The 12,843-nt window shown below is 40.1% G+C and overlaps 1 protein-coding gene across 2 annotated transcripts in view; it reads right to left on the reverse strand.

Annotated features, from left to right (window-relative positions):
- Nucleotides 1–11,230, reverse strand: part of LOC124213138 (leucine-rich repeat and immunoglobulin-like domain containing-NOGO receptor-interacting protein 4) — a 236,524-nt gene extending 225,294 nt beyond the window's left edge. The window contains exons 1-3 of one of the 2 annotated variants that reach the window (XM_069133335.1): nucleotides 10,346–11,230; nucleotides 9,826–9,988; nucleotides 3,400–3,437 (exon numbers count right to left, since the gene is read on the reverse strand). The gene's annotated coding sequence lies outside the window, so the exon portion shown is untranslated. Of the gene's footprint in view, nucleotides 1–3,399; nucleotides 3,438–9,825 lie in introns of both variants that reach the window. The other variant, XM_046614082.2, reaches the window with a different exon arrangement.
- Nucleotides 11,231–12,843: the final 1,613 nt, after the last annotated feature.

Below are 12,843 nucleotides of genomic sequence, written 5' to 3' on the forward strand. Positions count from 1 at the left end.
ATTTTTTATTTATTCCTTTTTTTTTCAATCGCAGTGTAAAAAATTTACATTCGAAAGCAAAAGCTTCAAGAACCTGGCATCGTGAAAATTATATTGTGACGCAAATAGTTGGGGGAATTAATTTCTTTTGACGTAATATTTAGAATAAATCGGCAAGCAAATCACTCGCAAGGTCGAACGTTGTCATGAAAAATACGGAGAAGAAACAAAGCCATGTACTTAATCTTTTCTATTTTCTACATACATCGTTTATCCTTATTAACTCGCAAGAGTTCAAGGTTGGATCGATATAATACCGCGTTACGTAATGTTGTTTTAATATCACTAATAAAGTGCACCAATAATAAGTGGGCGCAGCTTTTCTCTCTTGGTATATATATCCCGCAGGCGCTCTTATTATTATTATATACATACATATATATATATATATATACACACAACCGAATGGGTAGGAAACTGCGTTAGATTTTATCTTCCTAAGATACATACGGGTAGGTATATAGCTATTTACTTCCGTATACATATCTATACGCCATTTTGTAGGGGTTAAAAAAGCATTTCCATGAGTATCGCGGTTATGTTATGTTACGTTATGTTACGCTATGTTAGGTTATGTTAGCTACATTGTTCGAGCCATCCACTCGGAAGTAAGAAGAGATATCCTTGAGAGTTTGCCTGATAACAGTTATAAATTTTACCACATTCTTTCTCTTCCTTTTTCATTTCTCTCGTCTTTTCTCGTCTGTGTACGGTCTCAAAACTCGGCTCTAAATTTGTAATAATCTGTTTTACTACAAGTTTGGATGAGAACTTGAGAATGAAACAAAATTCAAACGACGCTAATCACAATAATGAAATATAATTTCAGTGCTGGATACACTTTGGCCGAATCACTGCGGTATAATTCTTGGCCATGAAAAATTAACACATTCATTACGGAATCATGAGCGCGGTTTTAGAAGCTGCCGCGGGAAACCCGCATGAAGGGCGAGCAGCTGCACCCTGCGGACAATTGGCTTATCTTAATAACCCACCGATTACCCAAGAAAGCGGAGTCCAAGGGTCTGGAGGAAAACACTATATCATACAGGGCAATTTACCGCGCTATAGAAAAATTAATCACTCTTTCGAGTCGGCGCCGTTTCATCCGCGTATAAACCTCCCCATGCTGAAGACGCGCTTCTCGGATGCACGTACTTCGCTCCCTCATTTTTTATAATGAGAAGTATTAAGTGGACAAAAAAGAGCAAAACTCTAGCCAAGATATTTTTCTCGATTGCCGTACGTTCGTTAATGATTAATTATTACGTCCATGAAATACGCGTACTGTAATGGCATTTCTATAATGGAAAGAGAAATCAGTGAATCATTCCGCGTGCAAATTTATCCCCGAGGAGTGCAAGAGAACTTGCTGGATGAAATTATGCTGTTTATGTACGTATATACCCAAATATATAGTTCTAAAACCAGATGGCTCCATCTGCTTTCGGTGATACAGTTTATGCAAATGTCCCTTACGCCAGTTAGTTCACCGCTTTGTCAAAAGTTTTCCACCCTCCGCAGCTCCGAGATACGGTCCTAAAACCGTGGAATCCACGTATGGAACTGCGAATATATTGAATGCTAATTGATCGGATACATTTGATTAAATGGCAATGTGGACGCCCAGTCGCCTCGTGGCTGACCTTGAAACTGATAATGCGAACAGTGTAATGACGTTGGACGCGAAATATCCGGACGACTTTAGAAAAAATATTCGACGACGTAATCATTGTGAGATTTAGAAGAAACAAAATCGATTCTATTCGCAAACTGTGATTAGTTTGATCAAAATGCAAAAAATTAGAAATAATGAATATATGAATAAGATGCGAGGTTAGATATTGATTTTTCATTTCAAATTACTTTCGAGGCAGATCTAGTAGACTTCTTCATTCTCACTTCATAATGGCGTATTTTGTTGAAAACAGTGATGTTCACGAATTCACTGAAGCAGTATTTTTTTATTTTTTTTTTTTCATTTCTTAACCGTATGTACAATAACGCGATTTTCTAATCAAAATTAGAAACAAATATTAGTGCGATATCGGAGGATTAAACGTCTAACGATAACAGCGTGGCAAAGAAATGTTTTTTGTACTTAGTATGCGGAAATTGGAAGGAATAGTCTTCTGAAAGAAATGAGCTAATAAAACGTGTAATCGATTGAATATTAATACACCAAATCTTGACCGTTAGTCTAAACTAGTTTGAAATATTAAATCGACATCCAAGCTTTTTTCCGCCGCATTCCATTTTTTAGAATAATCATCGTAGCTCGCGAATAAATGAATTTAATATGCCTTGCAGTTGCATTACCAAAAAAGTATTCATTCCCGACTATCCAACCCTCTCAGAGTGCGGTGCCAGTCAAGCATACGAACGAGACGGTTGTTTTTTTGTACCGGTTGTTGGGAAATTAGCAAAATTACCGAGAAAAAACGAGGGGAGCGAGGTGAGTGTGATGGGGGAAGTTTCTGAAAGCGGGACCAACCTCGTACATCATGTCGCGGTATATACGTCAAGCGCTGATAAAGTAACCGAGAACCCTCTACGGTCCCCGGTGCCTAACCCTCAGCAAAGAAGACGAGGTCTTACGGTCAGTGTGAAAAAGCCCTCGGGGCACGAGAGGGAGTAAAACAATGGGTGACCTAGGACATCCGAGAAGCCGCTCTGAGAGGCTGCTCCAGCTCAAGCTAGCTGCTGCCGAAGGCAGGTATAACGCACTTCTATATCTGTATATACATATAAATGTATACGTATGTACCAGAGGCACATTTCGGACAGGCGGACGCGTCGTGTGCCACTTGGTGCGGACAGCTCAGACACTCCTTGGTGATACATGTGCGCGTTACCCTACCAACTCGGCGCCCGACTCGCTTCCGGCACCCCATGACCGACCCTGGCCCAACAACCTTCTCTCTCTCTCTCTCTCTCTCTCTCTCTCTCGCTCTCTTTATCTCTCGCTCTCCCGCCGGCGTGGCTCATAACTTGATGGGCCACTCGCAGCCCGGTCGAGAGGAAGTTCGAGAGAGGTTCAGAGGTCTAATCAGGCCCTATAATCGTTCTTACAATTACGAGAGACCCGGATTTCTCTCCTCTGGTCGCGATCGATTTCGTTGGAAGAACTTGGCTGGATAGATTTTTCTTTTTTTTTTTTTTTCAATAAGGAACGATTGTCAATTCTATGAGAGCTGACGAATTAAACACAATGTGTATTAACAGCGACAGGGCCCAATTTTATACTTTTTCTATCGAGAACCGCAATATCAGTCCCATGAGAATCACTGTGGAAATCATTCTGCAGAAAAATTACATTTCTTTTCGTTTATTGTTTGGATGAAAAATTGAAAAACTTACAGGTCTGCGAGATCCTTGGGATGAGATTACTGCTTCATCTGTAACAAGAAAGAGGAAGAGCGTTAAAATGATTTGTGAACTTGTGTGTTTTTTTTTTTTTTTTTTGTTATTTTTCTTCTAGAAAATTGTTTTCAACAATTTCTTACGCCTGATAATCTTGACACTTAATATCAGGTCAGCTGCACAATTTTCATACCAACATCCAGACATGACGCGCATTATTTCTAGTATTTTTCGTGTTAATCTAACCAAAAATTGTAACCGCAGGAGAACTACGATTGGGTGCTAATCTGAAAAAATGGAAAAGAAAGTTCCCGCGTTCGTTCGGTAAAGTGATCGGATTACTGTTTTTCATTCTTTATTATTTACCGCAGCTTCCTAGATCAAATTGGCAGGTGAATATCCACGTCTATCGTACGTACGGATGATGAAATTTTGTGTTTCGCGGTGTAGCGGGGGCGGGCGGGTACAACAACGACGGATAATTCGGTTAATAGACCGCGAAACCGCTGGGCAAACAAACGCGGAAAACCTTGTTGGTAATCGTAAGCATTGCCGGGTGGCGTGTTATACGGTGGAACTGAATAATTGCAGCACGCTGGGTATATAATTCGATCACCTTTGTTTCGCTCGTTAAATAGATTATGAATACGCGGGGGTTCGGCTGGTCGGCTTGTCGGTCGGTCGGTTGGCACGGCGTGTATAGGTAGCCGCGTTCGTTAATCAACCAAGCGATAAACTGTCTGTAGAATTGAATTTTCAACGCTTTCAACAAATCGATCGAGACCATCCCCCTCGCTCTGGTACTGCACGGGGGACTTGAAAGACACTCCTTAGCGCGATGACGTGAAACTTGACAATCGAGCCTGCAGCTTTGGGTTCACAAGTTTTCAACGAGCTTTTTTCGAGCAGTCATAAAACGGCGGCTTATCGACTGTTCGCCTATGCTTTTTTTCAGCGAGAAGCATTCCGGTGCAAAACACGCGAGACTACTAGGGATGAAATGGCGAAGAGCAGAGAGCAGAAACGTAGAATTGCCAATGGTGATTCAACGATGCTTAATCCCTGACTAACCCAGTTGCAAAATGGCGTGTATCGGCCTTAGCAATTAGTCTCGAATCCCGGGTAACGTCGGACCTGGATGGAGAACCTGCCCCGCGGTTACGGGGTGAATGCGGCAATTGAGTGGAGATCGAGAGTATAAAAATCATCCGTTTACAAAGGCTGCGCAGGTCCGACACGTCGCGTGGAAAAGTTGAACACGAAAGAGTCAGTTCGGTCAATCAGGCGGTTATCAGGTTCTCCGAATCGCGCTTAGAATTTTGGTACTCCAGCCATGATCGAGGAGGTAAACACTGAAGACCAGAAAGGATATACCCCAGGGGTAATCAGATAAGACGGGAAGGTCTGAGCTAATGAGTAGCCTTATCTGCTGCCCTCCTCGCCCAAGGCAGGAAAACAGAGAAACAGAGAAACAGGTGAACCGAGAGAGAGAGAGAAGCAGGAGGAAGGATGCCGGGAGGGTGGAGTCGAGGAACGAGGAAAGATCATCCCTCCGAGCGATATAGAAATTGACATTGCCGGCTGAGAGGCCTCGGGTTCCGAAACGCGTATAATCCGGTGCACCGCTCGCTCGGGTTATACCTTGTTTGAGGAAAAAAACACGAGGCATCCAGAGATACGCGTTGCTTCGTTATCCTTATAATCATTACTGTTCCGAAAAAGAATTTTCCTCTTAAAATTCGCTGCGCAGAAGATACAAGACATACCGAATGCCAAACTAGGACGATTTTCTTCCCTCTAGCCCGATTTTCCGAAAGAAACAATATCTGTCGTTTCTTCTCGATGCAGACTAACGACGTTGCTCTTTCTCGACTTCCGCCTACCACGGTATCCAAGACCTTTATCAACATGGCTGTAATACGCCGAGGGACCAGGTCTTCTACCGATACTGGAAGCCGGTCTATCGATATCGAATGCTAAGGATCGCGTCGACGAGGTCTTGATTATACCCGTCGATGCAACGGTATAAACGTGAATGGTGTTTTACGTCTCGCTGCAGTCTGGAGCAATAACTGGATGTTCTCATCGTTCGTGATAAATGGAGAATTTTAGGTTTTTGAAAAACGTACGTCCACCTGGCCGCGATTTCATTGTATGATTTTTTTCATTGTGTGCGAGTGATAAATTAATCGTAGAAATATTCGTCAAGGTTGAAATTTTTCAGCTAACGTGAACGATGTTTCACCGTTGTATACGTATAATAAACACGCGCTTTTACCGTGCGCACGAGAGATGATAATCGTACCTGAAAAGTGACTAATGTCAACAATTTTGCACCCCTTATAAACTGCAGCCTCGAGGGCGAAAACTGAGCGTTGGGGGTATATTTTACTTCTTCTGCTCCTTCTGTGTGATAAATAATTGTAGGTCAGACCTGACTTATCTGTCATCTGAGCGGTACAAGGTGGAGGAACCCTGAAGAAACACCCTACTTTTCAAAGCGTACGTACTGCCTGCCTTTAATAAGCCGCACACTTCAACTAATTTGTTTCGGAGGAAGTGCCTGTATATAAGGACAGGAAGCTTACTTAGCTGCCACTCTCCGACTCTATCTCCTTCTCACTCTTTCTGCACCACGGGAGACGGAGATTTCTCATCGCCTATATCGCGTGTCTGATGATATAAAGATGTATGCGCTAAAAAGCCGAATTCGATGGAAAAGGGCGAAAATAATTTATCTTTTTGCGGTATCCGTTACAAAAGCACTCAAAACGCATATTCCCACTGAAATTGGCCGAAAAAATAAAAAAGGCTGAAAGGCCTTATGTTTGATGTATACGTCCTTTCAACACCAGGATATATTTTTATTTATTACATCTATAAATGGTATAAGGTCAGACCCGCCAGTTTTGTGTTTTTTTTTTTTTGTAAACGACGCAAAATACTTCGGAACATAAATATTTATCGATGTAGGGAAGAAGTTTTAAAACTTTTTATTTATTCAAAAAATAATATCGAACGTAACGGTATGAAGTCGTATGTGGGCACATGCGACCTTATACCATTAGTGTATGTGATTGGTTTTCATAAGGTTCGTGATGAAAGGGCATAACCGACGATAAATACGACCTTTTGCCGTCAATTCATCTATTTTTCAATTTTAACGTTTTGAACGTGTCGTTACATTTTTCGCGTACATACAAAGGGCGAAAAAATACGTCTTTTTACCTTTACGCGTGGTAAAGGGTGTTATAACAGCGCGTACGTTCTTATACCATTAGACACGCGACATACGATGTAGGAAGCCATTTGCAAAACTCTCTCATTCCTATAATGAAATTGTACAATATATACATCCTTGTTTATTCAGAAAGCGAAATTCGATTTTATTTTGGAATGTGTTATAAAGTTCGAACCGTGATTATCAGCTTTTCACCACTAGCGCGTTATAACGTGCGAAATATAAACACTATTAACGAAAATTAAACTCACGGTAGGTGAATTTCGAAATCGAATAATCACGCCTATTGTATACTTATAAAAATTATATTGTCACTCCATACAGAGTAAATAATAGTTGTTCTAAAGAACCGGGTCGAAAAAATATATACATGTATGTGAGCTTTTTTTGTACTTTCATAAATTTTCTCTTCGTGTCTTCGCGAGTAAGAATACCGCAGATGCACCGAGTAAATTAATTACACACGTTACCTAATTCGAAGCACGCTGTATGTGAAACTGAACGTTTATAATGATGAATGGACTGCTGGAGTCAGGAAAATTAGCGATTGTTTCTCTTCGGTATCCCGATAATTGGACAAAAATCAATAACGTGTACGGTATTTCTATCGTTCGCGAGTAATTTTGAGCAATAACGTAGCATGGCCGTTAGTTTTACGCTTGTCGAAACATCAAATTGAAAATAATATCGTCGCCAGTTAAATGGATAGAAATTATTTGAAATCGATATGATGATAAATTTAAAAAACAGAGCCATATAGTTCCGTTGACACGATTTCCTAATTTTCCAACACGCCCCATAGGCGTACAGCTTTTTGACAAAAGTATGGGAATTTGCAAAACCTTTCGACCCCAGCGACGCGGGTCGAACTGAAATTATTTTTACCTGCAATATAATACAGACTGATTATTTATTACCGGTTTTATTAATATTATCGGCATTGAGGTTCAACGAGCTGCAGAGCGTGCAGCCAGTCCGGAAGTAGTTTTTCGTGTTGAACAGGTGCAGCTACACGGACTAGATTTCATACATACCTCCACCCACTGCGGGGGAACGGTGCGTGATACAGCGTTATAAATTTGGAAAGTTTTTCGTTATTTATGCTGCTAGATAGCGCCGACTAGCCGCTGTTGAATTTAGAGCTTGTACCTACAAAACACGTGAAAAAGCTCAGCTGCTAATAATTCGGAAAAAAATATACATCCGCGTTGCGAGCAATGATTGCAGTGGTTATTACGAATTGCATGAACCGAGAACTTTTATTCCAAGCTTACATTTTTCGTTACCCACGTTTTAGCCGAAACCTCGTAGCTTCCCGCCCCAGGGCATCGAATCATTCAATCAAAATATCGCACTGCAGGGTTGCCAAATGTTGATGAGCGGCAACATATAATACAAATAGACCCATTCGCACATTTTCATCGATACTCAGGCCTTGTTTGATTGATTCGAAATTTTCGATGGATTTAAAGTCCAGCTTCGGAATATATGCAGGTGAAACTTTCAAGTCTTGTGTGTAAATAGCGACCAGAATTTACGCGTGTTGAAAATGTGATTTCAATTCCGCGACTGCTATGAATACCACGCATTAATTGTTTCAGATGATAATTGACATAGTTATCTAGTAACAATTATTATTGAATTACACTCGACATCAGCCGGCCACCTCTCGAAATCGCGTCGATATAATAATAATTAATTGTACCGAGGTACAAATCAAATGTCGTTATTTACTCATGCCAGGAAATAAATAATTACAGATACTGCTTGAAAGAACTTCGGATACTCATTGAACTTGCAACTGTCAACGAATCGTCGACCTTTCCACTTAGCTTCTATTGTAAAAAGCAGACAATTTGTTTGGTTATTTCCGGAAAAGAGACACTCACGTTGATATTGAATGGAAGAAAATTTCTAAAAATTGTGTTCACGGTGTTGTATTTTGTATCGTGGTATGGATATGATAATCGTACATTCATCACTTGCACTTCGACTCTTTCGTCCGCAATAGTGAAAATTGGAAAACATAGATTATAAAATTGGATCCGATATTACAATCTGCGTGATCAATGTATAAAACTTTTTACACACTCGTTATTAAAACGGTAAGTAGACATTTTTAATAGTAATATTACATATGTAGGTAGAATATTTATCAGCACACGGAGAATATTCCAAGATACTTAGATACGAGGTATCATAAAATTCCGTTTAACTGACTCGTAAAATGTCAATAAATTGTGGAGCGAGTGCAAAAAAAAAATTGAAAATCGTAGTTTATATATATACATATATATATATAATATATGTATATCTGATTTATACAGCTTTTCAAACTACAATGCAGTTACCGTAATATAAGAAGTAGAGAGAATTAAAACGCGTAGCTGCATCGCGAGCTCGATATTTATTCAACGAGCATAATTTCACCGTCAGTTATATTATGTACGTGTAAGCGTATTTGATTAACAACATTATTCAATGACCCGCGAACAAATAACCCTTGACCTAAAATTGAGGCGAAGGAGAATCAAGGGACGAGAGAAACGAACGTTGAGCCCATGCACTCAATATTCCGTGAAATTAATATCCTCGCGGAGGATCGTTGAATTTTTTCAAACTCTCTTTGCCCGCGGGTAGGGAAATAAGGAAACCGATTAAAAAAAAAAAAAAAGAAATAAATGAAGTCGGAGTAATGAAAAGCAAGAAATAAAAGGGGGAAAAATCCCGTAGAAGCGATAAAGCTCTAGTTGCTCTTCTAAAACTTACGTGAAGAATTATGGATAGAAGATGGTTGCGCTGACGGAGGAAAATTTAGGTCGGAGGTTATCCAATAAAGTTTCAACTATGTAAGCGATGTAATTTTGTTAGTAATATCTCAACTCGTTTTTTACCATCATCTCTCGTACTCGAGGCTGTGTACCACCTGCTACTAAACTTTAGTCGATATTATTACACCCCTTCAAGCCCCCCGGAAAATGACAATCCGCTTATTACCCGAACACGCAAGGCGATTAAACGATTTGCGAAAGAGATGCTTCGAAAGTCGCCTGCGCCATCAATTTGTCCAACATTTCATTCTCGAATTGCAATTTCTGATTCCAATTCCATCTCAACTCGGCGATCGATCAAGTTGCATTAAAATCACACACAACGATAAACGAAGACATGATATTACTGACCTGATCAAGGTGACGGTGCCAACTTCCGCTTCCTGCTGAGCACCCGCGACGGTATTGAATATTCAAGGAACGATATTCGTTCGGCCGTCCGAGTTCGGTTCACTTGTTCCTGTTTTAAGTACTTCACTAGGGTTTCACTCCGAGCCAGACTCCCGACTGAGTCCTCAAAGTATAAGTTTTAAGATTGAATATTTTTCATTTCCATTCCTCAACTGCGGTGTCGTTTCCCTTCCCCTGCCCCGTGTTAGTTCGAGATTACGAAATTCACCCGGCGATTCCGCGGCGAAACTCGGTGAACAAACTTTTCCGCAATATCCAGAGACCGGTATTACCTTTATACGGATATCATTTCTTGCCCAGGCAATGTCTAAGCGTACTTTTTATATGGATAAAACACGTATTCTGACAAGCTTAATTTGCATATCGTTATGTTGCATCCGTGTTAATATTGTTATAATTATTCGTTACGTTCGAATGGCGTATTAACGTTTCATTTATACATACGTATATGTTTATTTACCTGCGTCCAATTTCACCGCATCTTCATCGACTTCGAAATGTGAATTACGGTATCGTTATTCAATAAACTCTCACACTCTGCGGATGATTTGCGTTATTTTATACGAATAAAACACCATAGACATTTTATCGCTCCCTCAACATATGTCCAATTTCTCGTTACACAGGCTCCCGGAACGTGACCCGAAAGGGTTACTCGTTATCCTTGTATATAACGGTTCCGTGTATCGTCGCTATACATTTAATCACGTCGTACATTATAGATATAATACAAGGTACAGGGAGATGAGATACTATTGTTGCAACTTCACATTTACGTTACGCGAGCTTTTCCGTCATCAACTATTCATGCCTCAACGATACAGGTTATATGTTCCACGGATATTTATAAATGTACGTGAATTTATGACCCTATTATTTGTTACTCCTTATTATAGACATATAGTATAGTGCAGATACGTGTCACGTGACGAAACGAGAATATTATCGAGATACAATTCAATTACACTTGATAATTTATCTTCTCTTTTAATTTATGTTTATTTATATTTATCATTCGTTGTCCCCCCTCTTTTTCTCTCTCTCTCTCTCTCTTCCTGCACAAACGATTTAGCACTGATTTCAAAATCACATAATCCTCTTGAAAGAAATTACTTTACGATTATTTTTTAATCATTTGATTAGCGTCTCGGCAAGAGGAAAGAAAAGGAAGTAGAAGTAGAAGATGAAGGAGAGAAAATTAAAAAAATTATCGACACGTTGAAGTGAAAATCAGCTCCAAAGTTTACAGCCGATAAATTCCGAGTTTTCCTTGTGAAAATCTCGGAGTACGAACGTGCTCGCGATAGAGATAAACAAGCAGATTAAGAAGTTAGAAATAGTGCAAGAATAAATTTAAAAAAAAAAATAGAAACCATTGAACGAGAATTTGGAAACCTGAAATTCAATCTAGCGTTGATACAATTCGTTAATTAACAATCTCGCAACGGAGCTGAGAATATTGCTTAATACAAGTTAAATTACCAACAAAAATTACAACCCGTCGTGCGAATGATTAAAGGGACGAGGATCAGACGTGGCGATTAGTGGACATATTTAAAATATTATGCGTAGAGGACAAGAAAATTTTATCGTGCTTGCGGTTTTTATCAGCTTATTACGCTGTCTGCGACGTGCTTGAGAAAAGTATAATTGCGCGACGGTTGCCAGCGTCGCGGACGGTGAGCGGTGCTCGACTGAGGATAGAGGCGTCGCGACGTCCCGCGAATTTTCGCGTCGGCGCCGTGACGCCGAAATCGCAAACGTTGCTGCTGCGGATACACAACTCTCCGTACCTTTCGGGATCGGCGTCTGTGTACACGGACGGACACCTCGGGAATGCGACGTACGCATCCGACGAAGGAACGAGAGAGAAACAGACCGAGCAACCCCAGTGTTGATGAAAACCAACAACAACACCTTCAAGGACTTCCCTGCTTACATCAACCTGTGTTCTGCGTCGCTGCGAAGAATTGCGTCAGAAGTGATACAAGAGCGCTCAATTGTGGGTAGTAAAGATGAATTTTGACCCGGCCAGACCTCAATTTTTGATTTTTAACTCACATATTGATAATTTGAACTTTTCAATTACGGAAACACTGTACTTCGCTCGAATAATTACGATTCATTGAATCTATTGGTACTTTGTGAATCTGAATCTGGACAGAATCAACTGGTCCAAATATCGAATCTGTTTAGAAAATTATCCACCGGTCATTTTTGTTGATAAAACGAAATTCTCAATTCAACGAGTTCAAAATTCACTGGTTCAAACAAATCGACTGAATGAAATTTATTTGGCTTGTTTAAATCAGGTTCTTCTTTCAGCGTGCACGAAATGAATTATTGTTCATTTCGATTTAAATTCGACATTTCAATCTTCCTTTCGTTTACTGCAGCAATGCAAAGAAAAATAAATAAAAAATTTATACACATCGAGACTACTACACGAACAGGCACAAAACCGCAAAAACTTCGTTATTCAAAATTCATCGAGTTTTATTTTAAAGATTCAGCAATGCGTACATTATTTAGCTGATCGTCGAAAAGCAGGAAAGATTGGGATGATTATTTCCATGACGTTGAGGGTTGTACAACCGTCTAAACAGCTTATATTAGGATCCACCAACGAATACCGGAAATCGATGATTTGAAGAAGAAAGAGATTTATTCAGCTTGTGAAGCGTGCGATATTTATTCACGTCAAGGAAACAAATATACAGGACTTAATAATATGTTTCTCGTATAATGGCACGCATACCCCGTGAATACGTACATGGAGGTAGGTATACATGTACATGCCTGTTTTCTCCCCCCGGAATCCTTAACTGCTGTATTATGCAGATCGTGGAACGGAAGGGCTGAAAATCGGGGCCGATAGATTTACATTAAAGCGTAACCAGAGGTTTTCTGCCAAATTAGTTCCTACTCTCGTCCCATAATATACTTGTATCGTTATTC

This window comes from Neodiprion pinetum, chromosome 2 (assembly GCF_021155775.2).
Source record: "Neodiprion pinetum isolate iyNeoPine1 chromosome 2, iyNeoPine1.2, whole genome shotgun sequence".
Taxonomy (NCBI): domain Eukaryota; kingdom Metazoa; phylum Arthropoda; class Insecta; order Hymenoptera; family Diprionidae; genus Neodiprion; species Neodiprion pinetum.